This window comes from Halyomorpha halys, unplaced genomic scaffold, assembly GCF_000696795.3.
Source record: "Halyomorpha halys isolate HHAL.00 unplaced genomic scaffold, Hhal_1.1 Scaffold1124.1, whole genome shotgun sequence".
Taxonomy (NCBI): Eukaryota; Metazoa; Arthropoda; class Insecta; order Hemiptera; family Pentatomidae; genus Halyomorpha; species Halyomorpha halys.
In genome coordinates, this window is record NW_027108426.1 from 14,167 (window position 1) to 28,039 (window position 13,873).

The window sequence follows — 13,873 nt, forward strand, 5'->3', positions numbered from 1 at the left end:
TTCTTATTAAAATTCATGATTTCAAATTATTATTATAATTGTATTCGTAAACTTAATAATAACATTAGGCCTCATTGTAATATTTCCTTAATTATATTAAACTGAATAGATTTTATTGTTAATTCTTAATTATAACTGAATCTATAAACTATATCAATTTTAAAACTCAGTTCAAAATGTGCTTGAAAAGAAATTCTCTACTATTTCAGAAATATAGTAAGAATATAAATAGAATTCCTTACTGGCTTATATATAAACCTTTAATAACTTTCCCTTTAATCACTATCAGACTTCAAATAGTCTTAATTTTCCCCCCAGAGTTCAATAAAACGAGGACTTGTTTGATAGGTTGCAGTCCAAGCAATGGAGAGGACACAGAGAACGGAAGTTATTAGATTTGGACCTCTCATAGCCTTAACAACTCCTAGTGCTCACACCCTGTGTTTTGACAGCTAATGTTCTTTATGCGATTAGACGATAATATAGCATAGCTTCGAGAACCAAGAATAATCGAATTGCTGTTAAGATTAAGTAAATATAATTTAATTATTTTTACAGCTTGCAAAAGTGAGCGAATGGGCTACTAACTCCAAGAGTCCGGGCAGATCATTATTTTCACAGCCGTGAGTCAACCCTGTGTGTTCAGGAGCCCTCCTGTGTACACCTAGCCTCATGAAGTGGATTCTCTTAATTGGGTATAAATCTGGGGTCTCAGCGTGATTCTGACCAAATCACCTCCATGCACAAACGTTGGTCTAGTACCAGTACTTACAAGTACTGCACCCCTAAACCATCATGGGTTGTAGCGGTACAGATTTAATTTTTAATAGGTTATAAAAAAAGTATTTCGATGGACCAAAGAAATTTATTATTTATTCATTCAACTTATAAATTTTTATCTTTGAATTCATGGATTATTTTTAAAATATTAATTGTTAGGATTGATATTTCTATTCTGAATTCATTTTCAAGGTTATTCTACTGAAGCAGTTGGTTTCCTTATACCTTATTCCTGAATTTCCTATGGCCTACTTTCATATTTTCTAAGGCCCATTCCCCTCGTAGACAACGTCCCATCATATATTCCTACATGCCTTTTTCCTTAATTTTTTCTACCTCTTCTTCTTCAATCTCTTATTTTTTACAAGTGTTCTTCCATTGTCAATCTTTCTTCCAGCACTCCTTCCAAATGGAGATAGACTTCCAGACATTTTGTCTTTATCTTCTCCAAGATGTTTTTTTGGCACATATTTTTTCTGGAATAGTTTCGTTAAAATTTTCCCTTTCGATAATTCCTACAAGACTGTTCCTATAAGTAGATAATAGCATATTTACTTACAGTAATTCAATTGATAGTAAACGTGCCCATTCAAGATAAGAATATAATTACCAGCAAGAATCATAGAAAAATGATATAGTTTAAAAACGGTTCAATATACATTATTTGTTGATCAAAAATGGTTTTATATGGAAAAGTTAAAACTTTCAAAAGCGCACCAACCAAGAAGGCTTATTTTATTAATTTTTTTCAATATCTAGACCCCTAGAAAATTTTGAAATTTACCAATTAGGATGCTCTATAGAAAATTATAAATATTCATTTAAACCAAATTATTTTCATTTACAGTTTTATAAAAACAAAATAAAAATACTGGTTGGTATTTTATAAAATTTTGTAGATAAAAACTAGATTAAAATTTCATATAATAAACGATTAAGAGATTTTAACAAGATGATGATCCAAATTACTAAACTATGCTAGTAGCAACAGCGTTTCGGGCGTGTTAATGACCAATGGTAATAAAACGCTTTGTAATGAAATTTCGATGTATTTTACTCTACAATAATCTCTAAAAAAAATATTTTTTGTACAAACCGTTTTACAGTATAAATTAAATATTATAATATAAAGTATAATTATGATAAAACTGTCATAAATTATAGATTATACCCAAACATAAATTATAATGTAAGTAATTAATTCAAAAGATGGCATGATAATAGCAATCATGGCTGGTAGTTGTTTCTTTAGTTCTGGAGTAACACAACAACCGAAAGCAATATCCCAAATGTTCTATTTTTTTTTTTAAGGATTAATCTCTTACCTCTTACGTTTTGTTTGGTAATGATATTCAAATTAGGGGATAAAGTTGGAAGCACGTAAATGTAGGTCATAGTGAGCATAAACTATTAAAAAATACACATGATTTATTTATTGGTGAAAATAGATTTGCACCCATTTAACGCAAGTAATGATAGATATCATTATCTATAATGAATAAAAAGAGTCCGGCTGGTGGTGAAAAAAGTAGCTGAATACAGTACAAAAACTGCTTATTATGTACCAACATCTCTGCAAACATTGCAGGGTCTCGCTTACTTAGTAAACAAGAGACTGGATATTTTTGTCAGTTTTTCATTACGAAACGAGAGCTCTGATGAAACCCTGGATAGTGGATCAAACGATAGTGCTTAGTGAAAAGTTTTTGTACTTTTTTGAATGTTTTTTACTTCCACCCGTACAACATTCCTTCATTAATTACAAACGGTTCATGCATGATCAACCTACTGAGATAGATCAGCAAGTAACAAGCGCAAACAGAGGCTCCTCTCTGTCAAGAATATTAAAATCTAGAAAAATCTCTACAAATTTCAATTAACGGTGATCCAATGCATGATAAAGCCAGCTCTGATAAACGATGAGATCTGGGCTCTAGCAGGTGCCCTATAAAGCAGAATAGAGAGAATTGAATCGAAAGTGAATCTTTAACAATTACAGGAGCGATCTGGGATCAGAACTGTAACAAATGGAGGAGAAGAACTAACAGCGAACTGCTTGCAGAGACTGGACAGTCAACATCTCATGATAAGAAGGCAAGAAAGATAAGATCAGCGGGACATGTGGCTCGAAACAGTCCATCAGGTCTCCTCTAAACAACGAGTGCCAGTATAGTTGGCAAGAGACCACATGGGAAGACATAAACTAGATGGATAAACAGATTCGACAATGATACGCAAGAGCTGCATGAAGCTTACTTGAAAGCAGTAGCCCAAGACAGCCAGGCGTAGAGAAGGCTGGGTTAAGACGGCCCCATGTCTGTAGAGCCAACAAAAAAAAATGCATAATCTTAAAAAAATATCCATGTTTGCTACATGTTAATATCAAACAGTGGGATACTGTTTGCTAATAATACTTTAATATGACGAATTGTTTTATAATATGCACGAAATTAACAATTTACGTTGTACCCCAATATAGAAATGACTACAGACAAACACGGAATCAAGTTTGTAGCTTTATATCTAAAAGATTAAATCCTGGTGAAAAATTTCTATTCAGATAGCCACAATGTTTTTCTATTACGAATGAATCCAAACCTTAGGTGGTGAGGTAGGAATAAATAATCTGTTTAGTAATAATGATACAGTATGACTAATACTCATGTAATGGGTATATACATACATAGTTAATGACAAATAGTACATATTGAACCGTTTCTGAACTATACTTCTTCTCTTATTTTTCCTGGTACTAATATATTCAAGTACTTATCGTATTATATTTATGGCATTATCTACTTGGAATAACAATCATACACTCCTGTACACTAACTGTGTGAAAAGATCAGGTTAAACTTAACTAAGTGTACCTATTCAAGATAATATTATTTACTTTAGTCTGCAAAATTTGCAACTGGTTGCCATGTTACTTGATCAATAGTAACAAGGAAAGAAAATAAGCTAGTAACAAGGCGAATTGGACAGGGAAATCGGGACCTCATAAGCAGTAACAATCGAAAAGAACATCCAAGAGGCGATAGGAGCCACTAACGAGACAATAAAACATTTTATTGTTGCTGAGGTGGTGATAACGGTCCTTTTATCTCCAACAACTCGGACCCTTTGCATATAGGTATAGCCCCCAAGGAGTCCATCGGCAATTGGATCTTTGAGGTGATCTCTATTCCCTGCTATAGTCTGTCTGTTTATATTATTGTTATGAGAATACTTGGAAATGTATCATTATGCTACACCGTAACACCCTACAGGATTTCAAGTAATAAGGCAGCAGTGGAGTCGGCAGGATCTCTTTGTTGAGGGAAGCGTCATTTGATGAGAAAGAAGCAAATGGTTTATAAAACCACAAGATAGGGAATAGTTCTAATAAGGAATTTTCTATAACAATAAACGAATTAAGTACTGGTCCCTCATGAAAAATATTTTTTTTTTGTTGACATCAGATGTTGGGAAATGGAGTGGATAGATCTATTTTACTGCATTAGAAATTTATTTGAATAGGGGACTGAGGAAATAGGATTTTTGGAAATGAGAATAATCGTGACTGAATCGGTCAAATGGTGACCGAGCTCACTAGGTTTTTTGAGTCAGCTGGTAAGTATGTCAGTTAGTAGCTCTCAGTCTAGACTGAGGATTTAGGTATGTCTACCACCTTTCAGTGTCCTGAATAAGGGGTTTGTACAATACTAGGGGCTATCTATATATATAATTTTTATATTATTTCGATATACCTCCTCAAAATATTGTAAATTCTGTCACAGTCGGTAGTTCGAGCATCGTGTGTATGTGATCCTTCTTTGCTCGTTAAAGTATACACCACGATACGTCTGAACATATTGTTCCGAAACTGTTGGAGCTTCTTAGCCGTTTTAGGTGCTATGTTAGTCAGCATAGACGCTCTGTAGAGTAGGGGTGGCCTGAGCACACTCTTTTAAATTATTTGAGAAAGATTAGAAGAAGTTAGCTCGCTCGTGTTAACTTGATTTTGAGATCATTAAGGATAATTTTCTCAAAGACCTTGCCTAGGTGCGACAATAAACTGATAGGTCTGTAGTCGGCTGATTGGGTTCGCGGGTTTTAAAAGCTGGAAGAAGCTCGTTTCCATACCTCAGAGAAGTATTTCAAGCAGAGGCAGGAGTTGTGGAAATTCATCAGATGAGCTAAGTCCATCCTGGGTAGCTCTTTCTTTCAGCGGAATTGATTTTATGCCGTCATGGCCTAGAGCCTTTCCCCCCCCCTAACCTTGAACGACAAAGAATAGCCTTTAGCTGTTTCGGGAATACAAATACATAATTGTTTTCTCTCTCTTCAGTTGGTAGGTCGTTCAGGACCCCCGTCCGTTTAGTAATCATTTCACCGTAGTGAATCACAAACTTTGCGGCCAGCTCTTCTGCCGTCAAAAGTTTGTTGCTGTCCCGGAGTATCATGGAACTTCTTTATCTAGTGCTTGGTCTAAGTAGCTTCCAGAATTTTCTGTGGTCACAGTGCGTTGCCAGTACCTTCTCATGGCATTGTGCAATCCGCCATTGTTTTATGAGGTTCTTGATCTGGGTAGTAAGGGAGTTTACAACTGACTTCGCCTCATGATCTCTAGTATCATTTAATCTTCCACATATTGCGCTAAGCGATGTGATCTGGCAGGGGACTTACTGGCGGGAGTGGTCTGAATTTTGGTACGGCCACATCGGCGGTCTTTCTGATAGTTCCTGTGAAGAACTCCAGGTAAGCGTCAACTTCATTCTTCGAGTGGAGGGTTGGGACTGTAGAGAGCTCGTGGTAAACCTGTGCTTTGGAGGGCTCTCAGTCTTCCTAATAATTGGTGGTAGAGCCTGTACTTCACTGTCTACTAGGTAAAGCACAGGTCTGTGATCATTTGTGTGTGTCATCGGATGTGATGAGATTTAGGCCAACGCATTCGTGCAGTGAGCCTGCCTCGTGAGCAGGAGATCGACGTTTGACCAATGCGGCGTGTTCACTCCGCGCCTGAAGGTGAGAGTGTTTGGTTGAACAACCGTAAAGGCTTTCTTTAAGATGAGTTTCCTAGCCTTTATGCTAATGATATTTATCAATTAATGTGCCGCGCCTTCAGTGCATCCACAACCCAATTGTTCGTTCGTTTGGCACACTCGTTTAGAAGTCGAAACATTCCTCAAGAGGGGACCTTAAACGCCTGTATAGCCCTGTTGGTTGAAGGCTTATCCAGGAGCACTTTCACTGTAATAGCATTAACCTGAGGTCATTAATAGTACTGGTGGGGAACTCCCTTCACCTGATACCATGGCGCCTGGCAAGTATGACCTACTCCAAGCTTGAAGAACGAAAGTTCTTATAAAACAGAAATTACATATTTAAGGCAAGTATAAGTCAAAGATATTATAGCAATTTTTTCGATAAAATTAATTGACAGGACGTGTAACTGTAGAAACTGAGACTTAAAAAATTAAAATTTTAAAGTTCGGCGCTACAGTTGTGCAAAACAGTTAATAATGCTCACACTAATGAACTTTTTTATTCAAAAACTTTCGAAAAAAATCGCAAAAGCAACTTTTTACATGAGCAACTAACATTACACACAATCTGTTAACGAAAAATTTGCCAATTTGCTTTAATAGAGGCAAAATTAAAAAAAAAAAAGTATTTATATGTTTTTTTCGTATTACAAGTATTTAAAATGGCCTAGGATTTCGTTCTGATTTAGGATTCCCCTACAGGCTTTCACAAAGTTATCTAACTTGTTAAAATGTTAGCTGAGTCTACGGTATTATATTTTAAATACATTGAAACAAAATTATAACCCGCTTGAGAATAGGTCATACACTCCTCACGCACTAGAGTGTCTCACCTGTTCAGAAAACTGCTACCTCCAACGTGCAAATATTGTCAGTCCATTCTTACGACTAGACATATTTTTGAGGAATGTACTCACTATTTGCCAATAATAAACAAGATAGGACTGACCCCAAATTTATCAGAAGCTCTCACAGATGAGGAAGCTAAAATTACATTAGTATTTGAATTTTAAAAGCAAATACTAAATACTATACTATACTAAATACATTAGTATTTGTATTTTTAAAAGCACATCGCCTTCTTCATAAATTATAACTCTTCGATTTTATTTTTTTATTTATTTTTTTTTTCCTTATTTTTATCATTTTTTTAAATATTTTTATCATGCCATAGGCGTTGATGACCAGATGGTTTTACATCTTTAAGCAACAATCAACAACAACAACAACAACAACAAAATTATTTAAAAAATATCGTTTATGTTGTTAAACTAATAAAGCAAAGTAATGAAATACTCTTAGCCAAATCACAAATTTGTGAATTTCAGCGATAAAATGAAATGAAAGAAGTTTGCTATCAAGGTTATAGAAGGTTAGAGAGAGGCATTGGATCCGACCAAAGCATTATCTGTGAGAAGCGAGTTGATTGAAGCAGAAGACTGCCCGAGCAAGTGAACGACTCCTTTCCGATTGTACTGTTACCTCCCTTCATTAGTCTAATAGCTTAGCTATCTTCTCTATAGTTAATAAATTAGATCATTTTCGGTATTGATTATGTTTGCCTATCTGTTTACCGGTTTTTGTCAATAAACACTCAAAGGACGATGGCTCTGGCCCAAAATCTAACTCCAGCAATAACAACAACTTGTTTTTCTAATACCCCTTTCATTACCCATCGCTTGTTTATCCCTTCTCAATCAGTTCCGTTGTTGCCACACCGTGATCCTCCTTAATTTAGAAAAGCTCACAATCAATGCTAATTCATAGGATAGAAAACAGGAATCCCTTATGATCTCAGGAACCAATCCATAAACAAAAAAAACGAAAATAGTGCATAATGGTTTATCACTTATTACATCAGCAAATAACAAATAATAAAATATTTAATGTGTTTGCTCACTCCACTTTACTGTCCACTAAAGATACAAAGTCCACACGAAAACTGTTTGTTGTATCTTCACTAATATTGTTCCAATTAACATCATTATTGTCATTTAATTATTTGTAATAAGGCAAATGAGCATCAAGAATGTTTTAAGAGATGTATAGTTTTGAGTTATGCCAAAAACCTATTGAAAAGTGAACAGGCTTTCATAGGGACATGCACAAATAACATTCAAAACATGGATGTACTTATAAAAGTTCAAGAATCCATATCTTTGGAAATAAATGATCTGATTCCAATGACTTGTTTTAGTATGAAATTTAAATGGCTTTCAAATAACGGGTTTCATTTTTTTTTTCTACTTTCTTCTTTGATGATGTGAGATGTGTTTTTTAATGATTCGAAAATGCTTTATGCTTCCCCTATATCTTTTTAAATGCTAGAGACATGGTTGAATAACTCCTCTAATCGGCTGCCATTTTGAGATAGAACTCCAAGGACTCAGGATCGAATCTGGTTGTGACAGATAATTATTTATTCTCTTACTGTAGTCAATCCGGTGGGATCAAAGGTCTACCCAGCTTCATCATAGATTGGGTTCCCTAAATTCGAGACAAATTCTAACCAAATCACCTCCTTGCACAACCATAGGTCTAGACCTCTAGAGACTACGACTCTACGACTCTACGACTCTCTAGAGACAGTACTTCCTTACGAAGTACTGCACCCCTGAACCTTTCTGGGTTGTACAGGACAGATTCTTTTTTTTTTTTGCCTATTCATTCCAAAAATAAACAGAAAAGTGAACATGTTTCAATGAGAACTTTGATGTGATTTCGGGTCCCATTAATTTAATTACCTTTTTAGTATTATATTGTATTTTGTATTATTTTGATAATTGTTTTTGTTTTGAAGATTATTTGAAATGGGGTAATAAAAATCGTTTTAATGATTCGTGACAAATCATTAATGAATTGTGTTATGTGTTATATGTGAGGGAATAATATGTTAACAATATAAAAACAATTTTTAGGTCGTCTTCATGATAATGGCCTAAGGGCTTTATGTTTGGAGAATGAAACAAACTTAGTTGAGAGTGAAAGGATCATTTAAAATTGTTATTATTAATTAATATTATTTTCATAGAGTAAAAAAAAATCGTTTTTAGTTTAAATAATTATCCTTTTCAATTCAGTTAGATATTAATGAAAGCATTTATCTGAAATTTATAGTTGCTAAATGTGGTTCATAAATTCCCCACACCTCTGAACCCTATAATGACAGGTGGCAGCTTCTATAGAACAGAAACAAAGGGGTCTTATGAAAAGAACCGCCATTCGCTGTCATTGAATGAATGAAAAACGGGCCCACTTCATCAGTTCATGATATTGCGTAATAATGAAGAAGCGGAATTTATAATTGAATAGATTCAATTGACTCGTTATTGAAAATGTGCAAGTGGAAAGGTTTCTGCCAGTAATACCTTAAGACGTAGCTTTCTTTCATATTCATCATCAGAAAGCTTTCTATATCAGAGGTAAGTATTCCACTCTTCGAATTTCCCAAAATCTTATGATTGAAAAAATAAAATTGTGATTTGTTATCTGTGATGATGACCCGAAGAATTTGAAGAGGGTAACACTGGAGAGGAGAACAGGTGGAGGTAGAGTAGTCTTAAGGAGTACTGTGGCTAGAACAAAGACATAGAAAATTCTCTTATTTTTTTTTAATAACTTCATCGAGTCTTAGAGAATTATTATGATATTGGATATCAAACAGAACTGGAGAAACAGTGAAATGAAGTAGTTTTGAATACGCGGTTTTATCTTGAAACGAATGTTCTTCCAAAGAACGAACATTCTTTCAATACGAATTGATTTATAAGGTATGAGATTTCCGTCTATTAAATTACAGATAATAGGAATACATTTAGCAAAATGCTGTAATCAAAGTATTGTGTAATTTCATATGAAATATAAGTTTTTACTGGAAATGTTATTTAGTCAAACAACTTCATGAAATCAAAACAATTTCATTCAAAATATTTACCCTCATTCCCTATACAGTTTGATATTGGTTTCACCTTTGGGTAAAAAAGAGAAATAAATTATTCCCGTCATTTGCCACGACACAGAAACCAACATTTTTTTGGGATACTAATTTGGTTTTGGCACGTGTCCCGGTCTTTCGTCTCCTTTATATTTAACTACTGACCTGCCCACCGACGCATGTTGTCGCTTACAATCCACTTTTCATCACATTAATCATCCTTTCAAAAAAAGGCTCGTTTTTTTCCTGGTAAGCAGTGAAATGTATGTCTCGTAATGCTTCAGGTAATGTCTCTCATTAAATTCATGAGGTGTCCATAGATAGACCTTTTTTACTTTACTAACGGTCTTTTAATGACAAGAAAGTGTCGTTACACTTGTATTTAGTTGTGCTGCAATTTCTTTAATCTGTAGAGTGACTGGTTTTCTTCCACAATAAGCCTAATAGTACAAGAGCCGGGATTTTGATTACTTTAATAAGAACTATGTATAATTACTAGTCAAAATTGATGAGTCTTCCAAGTATAGGTAGGGGGATTAAAAAATAGAGGCTGTTTCAAAACCTTAAAAAACCATTGATTTTTCATTCGGAGCTCTATATCTTAAAAACTACCAATAACACTAAAAAAATCTATGAGAACATTTGTTTACATCGGGACCTGCTCGTGCTATACTGCAGGTGTCCCGAGTGTAATTTTATGTTTGAAATTAATATGTGTGGAAAAGGGGGGCTGAAAATTGTGAGACACTTTATGCTTATAACAACATGCATGTATATTTGCTTTTATTCAATCAGTTAGTTCCCTGGAGGGGCAATAATGGTTAATATGAGTTAGTTATAAATTATTATGTATAACAGGATCAGAACAGAGCAATGGGGTCTCATGAATTATAATAATGTGCTTATCTGGTGGCTGCTAGAAGTTTCGCTGTCGCGGTCACTTCCGCGTCCTATAGCCGCTTCCCTCGTCAAGGTGTGCGGTGGGCGAAACGGTGAATACCGTGTATTTTCCCTGTGTCTGAAAAAGACGTCCTCGTTCCTCAAGGGCTGGCCAGCGTGTCCTGGAGGCTGGCGTGATGGTAGGGGTAGGCCAGGTCCTAGCTTGCATGATGCTTAGGCTGGGGCGGCATTGCAGTCGCAGCGTCTTCTGGGTCTTCCGGTGTTCGCGGCAAGGGGGGCATTAGAAAATGAGACCCCCGACCCCGACTTTATATAAATCCAAAATTTAACCGAGAGAATCGGATTACTTAAATCCGACAACATTATTTAAAGAAGAGTAAATTTGCTGAAATATTAGCCCTAAAAGAGCTATTTACGTCCAATAGTTCTCGAGATATAACTTTTTAAAAGCAAAATTTCTTAAAAATCTACTGAAAGATTAGTAGTTAGTTAATTTATTTTGAGAAATCCATATCTCAGGAACTATGTGACGTACAGATGTCTATTAGCACTCAAATTAAAGCTACTTTAATAGACTATAAATAGGTTTATGACCTTTACCTTCGTAGGAATTAGTTTGTGTTTTTAAAGTATTAAATCGTTTTTCCTTTTTTATTAATGAAGAAGATTAATTTGTTCTATAATTCTTTCATTTTGTTTATATGTATATATTCGTTTTGTTTAATATATACAATTTATATGTTAAATTTAGACTACAAACATATTTCTGTAAATAATCTTTCCAACCCAAAAATAATTTTCCCAGCGCATATTATACCTGGCAAGTGGAAAGTCTTTCACTGAGGCTCTCAGTTCAGGTAATAACATTTTTGTTATTTCTCTTCACAGGGTGGTTCATTTCAATTTTGAAATTTATATAAAAATCAACACAAATAATATATAGTAATATTTACAATTCTAAAAATTAATAGTATTTCGAGAGTTAGTTCCTTACTAGATTTTATCAACTTATTTGTATTTAGATTTATAGCTTCATTCTCATCGCCTAGTAATACCAAATTATCCTCACAACATAGGTACCATACATTTGAATATTTCGAACATCCATAAATTTTTAACAATGAAAATAATTCAAAGAATCGAAAAAAATATGCAATCTATATAACAAAAAATTATTGTGAATTTTAAAACAGATAATAAAAATTTAGATAACAACTATGCTCACATAATATATAAATAAATCATTAAATAACAATTAAGCTGTAATAAAAAACTGAGGGAAGTTGTCGAAAACTACAAAGGGTATAGATATAAAGAAAGAAGCAAGGAAGATCAGAGTTAAGTATACTAACTAATAAATAGGTACTACTAAATTATACTAGTATATTGTTTAGTGTTAGTACTTTGACTAATTGCACTCCTAATTAAGTATTGTAAAATAAAAAAACAAAATATTACATATGGATAATCAATGAACATAAAGAGTATGAATGGCATATAGAAAAAGAGTTGTACGACATACAGTCCTGTGAAAAAAAATATTAACTCAACAAATAAAATTAAAGTACTTATAAAATTTAAAAGTAAATTCATAGCACAATAATTTTTATAGACATCTTTTTATGTTGTTAGATTAGGCAAGAAGCTTTAAATGCCCTTTGATCTGTTTGATAATTTACGAGCATCAGTAGATTTTGTAGAAAAATCATGTTCATGCCGGGAATAAGTATAAATTTTTTTTTTTTAAATATTTATTTATTGCTATTTACAACTGTACATTATAATACATTTAGTAAATCTGATCTAAGTTAAATTGGAGCGTTACAGGCGTGTAGAGAAACTACCCATTGGTAGCACTCGAATGACATTCTATATTAGCTGGTCTCGTGGCCATCTTCTTTTCAGGCACCTCGGAGGATTGTCAGGAATGGAAGAGGATGCAAGATTAGAAACTAGGGGGTTTGAGTGGTTAGAGAGTTTATAATGGAAGGAGTGATATCTGGTTCGGGCTAGATCGGTTACATAGGGAACATTAAGGTCTTTATGTATGATTTTATTTGTGACAAAGTAAGGAGCATTGAGGATTTTACGAAGCATTTTGGATTGTAAAGTATAAATTCAAAGTATATTTTTCTATTGTTCCAGAATAGAAAAATTAAAATACTATTGTATAGAATAGTCTCTCTTTAATAGTAGGAACAATAGAACTCGTTTTTTATACTGTATGGCTTTGTGTGAATTAGTGGCTTTTTTTTAATAATGCTCCGCCGAACTCATCAATATTTTGGATTTCAGGCTTCTAACGGTCGTGGCTATGATCCCCCACAAATTTCAAAAAGAGCTGGCCAATCCAAACATTCTTTCCGAAATCTTTAAACCATTGTTTGGTAGAACGTACTGCATGAAGAGGTGCGTTATCCTGCTGAAAATAACTTCTTTCACAACTAACAGAATTGGTTTTGCCGGAAATGAATGCAATTCGAAACTTTCCCTTTTCATTAAAACCAGTTCATACCATTACTCCGCCACCCCAATGCGACCTTCATGCGTTTTATCTCCCCAGCAATTAGCTTCTGGGACATCCTATCAGGTCCATTATGCTTTCCTGATCAAATTCATTGAGTTGAGTTACGCGCGGCATTATTTAAAAAAAGACTGATTCACACAAACCCATACAGTTTTTTTAAAAAACGGACAATAAAATCTCTCTTCAACAGTAGGAAGAAATCTGAGGTGGCATTAATTCATCAATACACCTCACAATAGAAAACACATGTTGAGTTTATACTTGACTTATTAACAGCATAAACAAGATTTTTTTTACAAAATACAATGTTTGTAAATTATCAAACAGATCAAAGGCAATTACATTATAGCATCTTGGCAATCTAATATCATAAAAAGAAGTATAAAATCATAATTGTGCTATGAATTGACTTTTAAATTTATTAATATAAATAGTAATTAATACTTTATACGGTCAACAATCTTCCTACAATCTACTTCATACGATCAACCATCTTCCTACAATCTACTTCATACGGTCAACAATCTTCCTAAAATTTACTTCATAGTAGTTCACGCACGGAGTTGCTACTGATATTGATGACCCACTGAGTTGATATTGATAAGGATGACGCAAGGAGTTGATATTGATATGGATGACGCACGGAGTTTACATTGGTATTGATGACACACGGAGTTGATATTGATATGGATGACGCACGGAGTT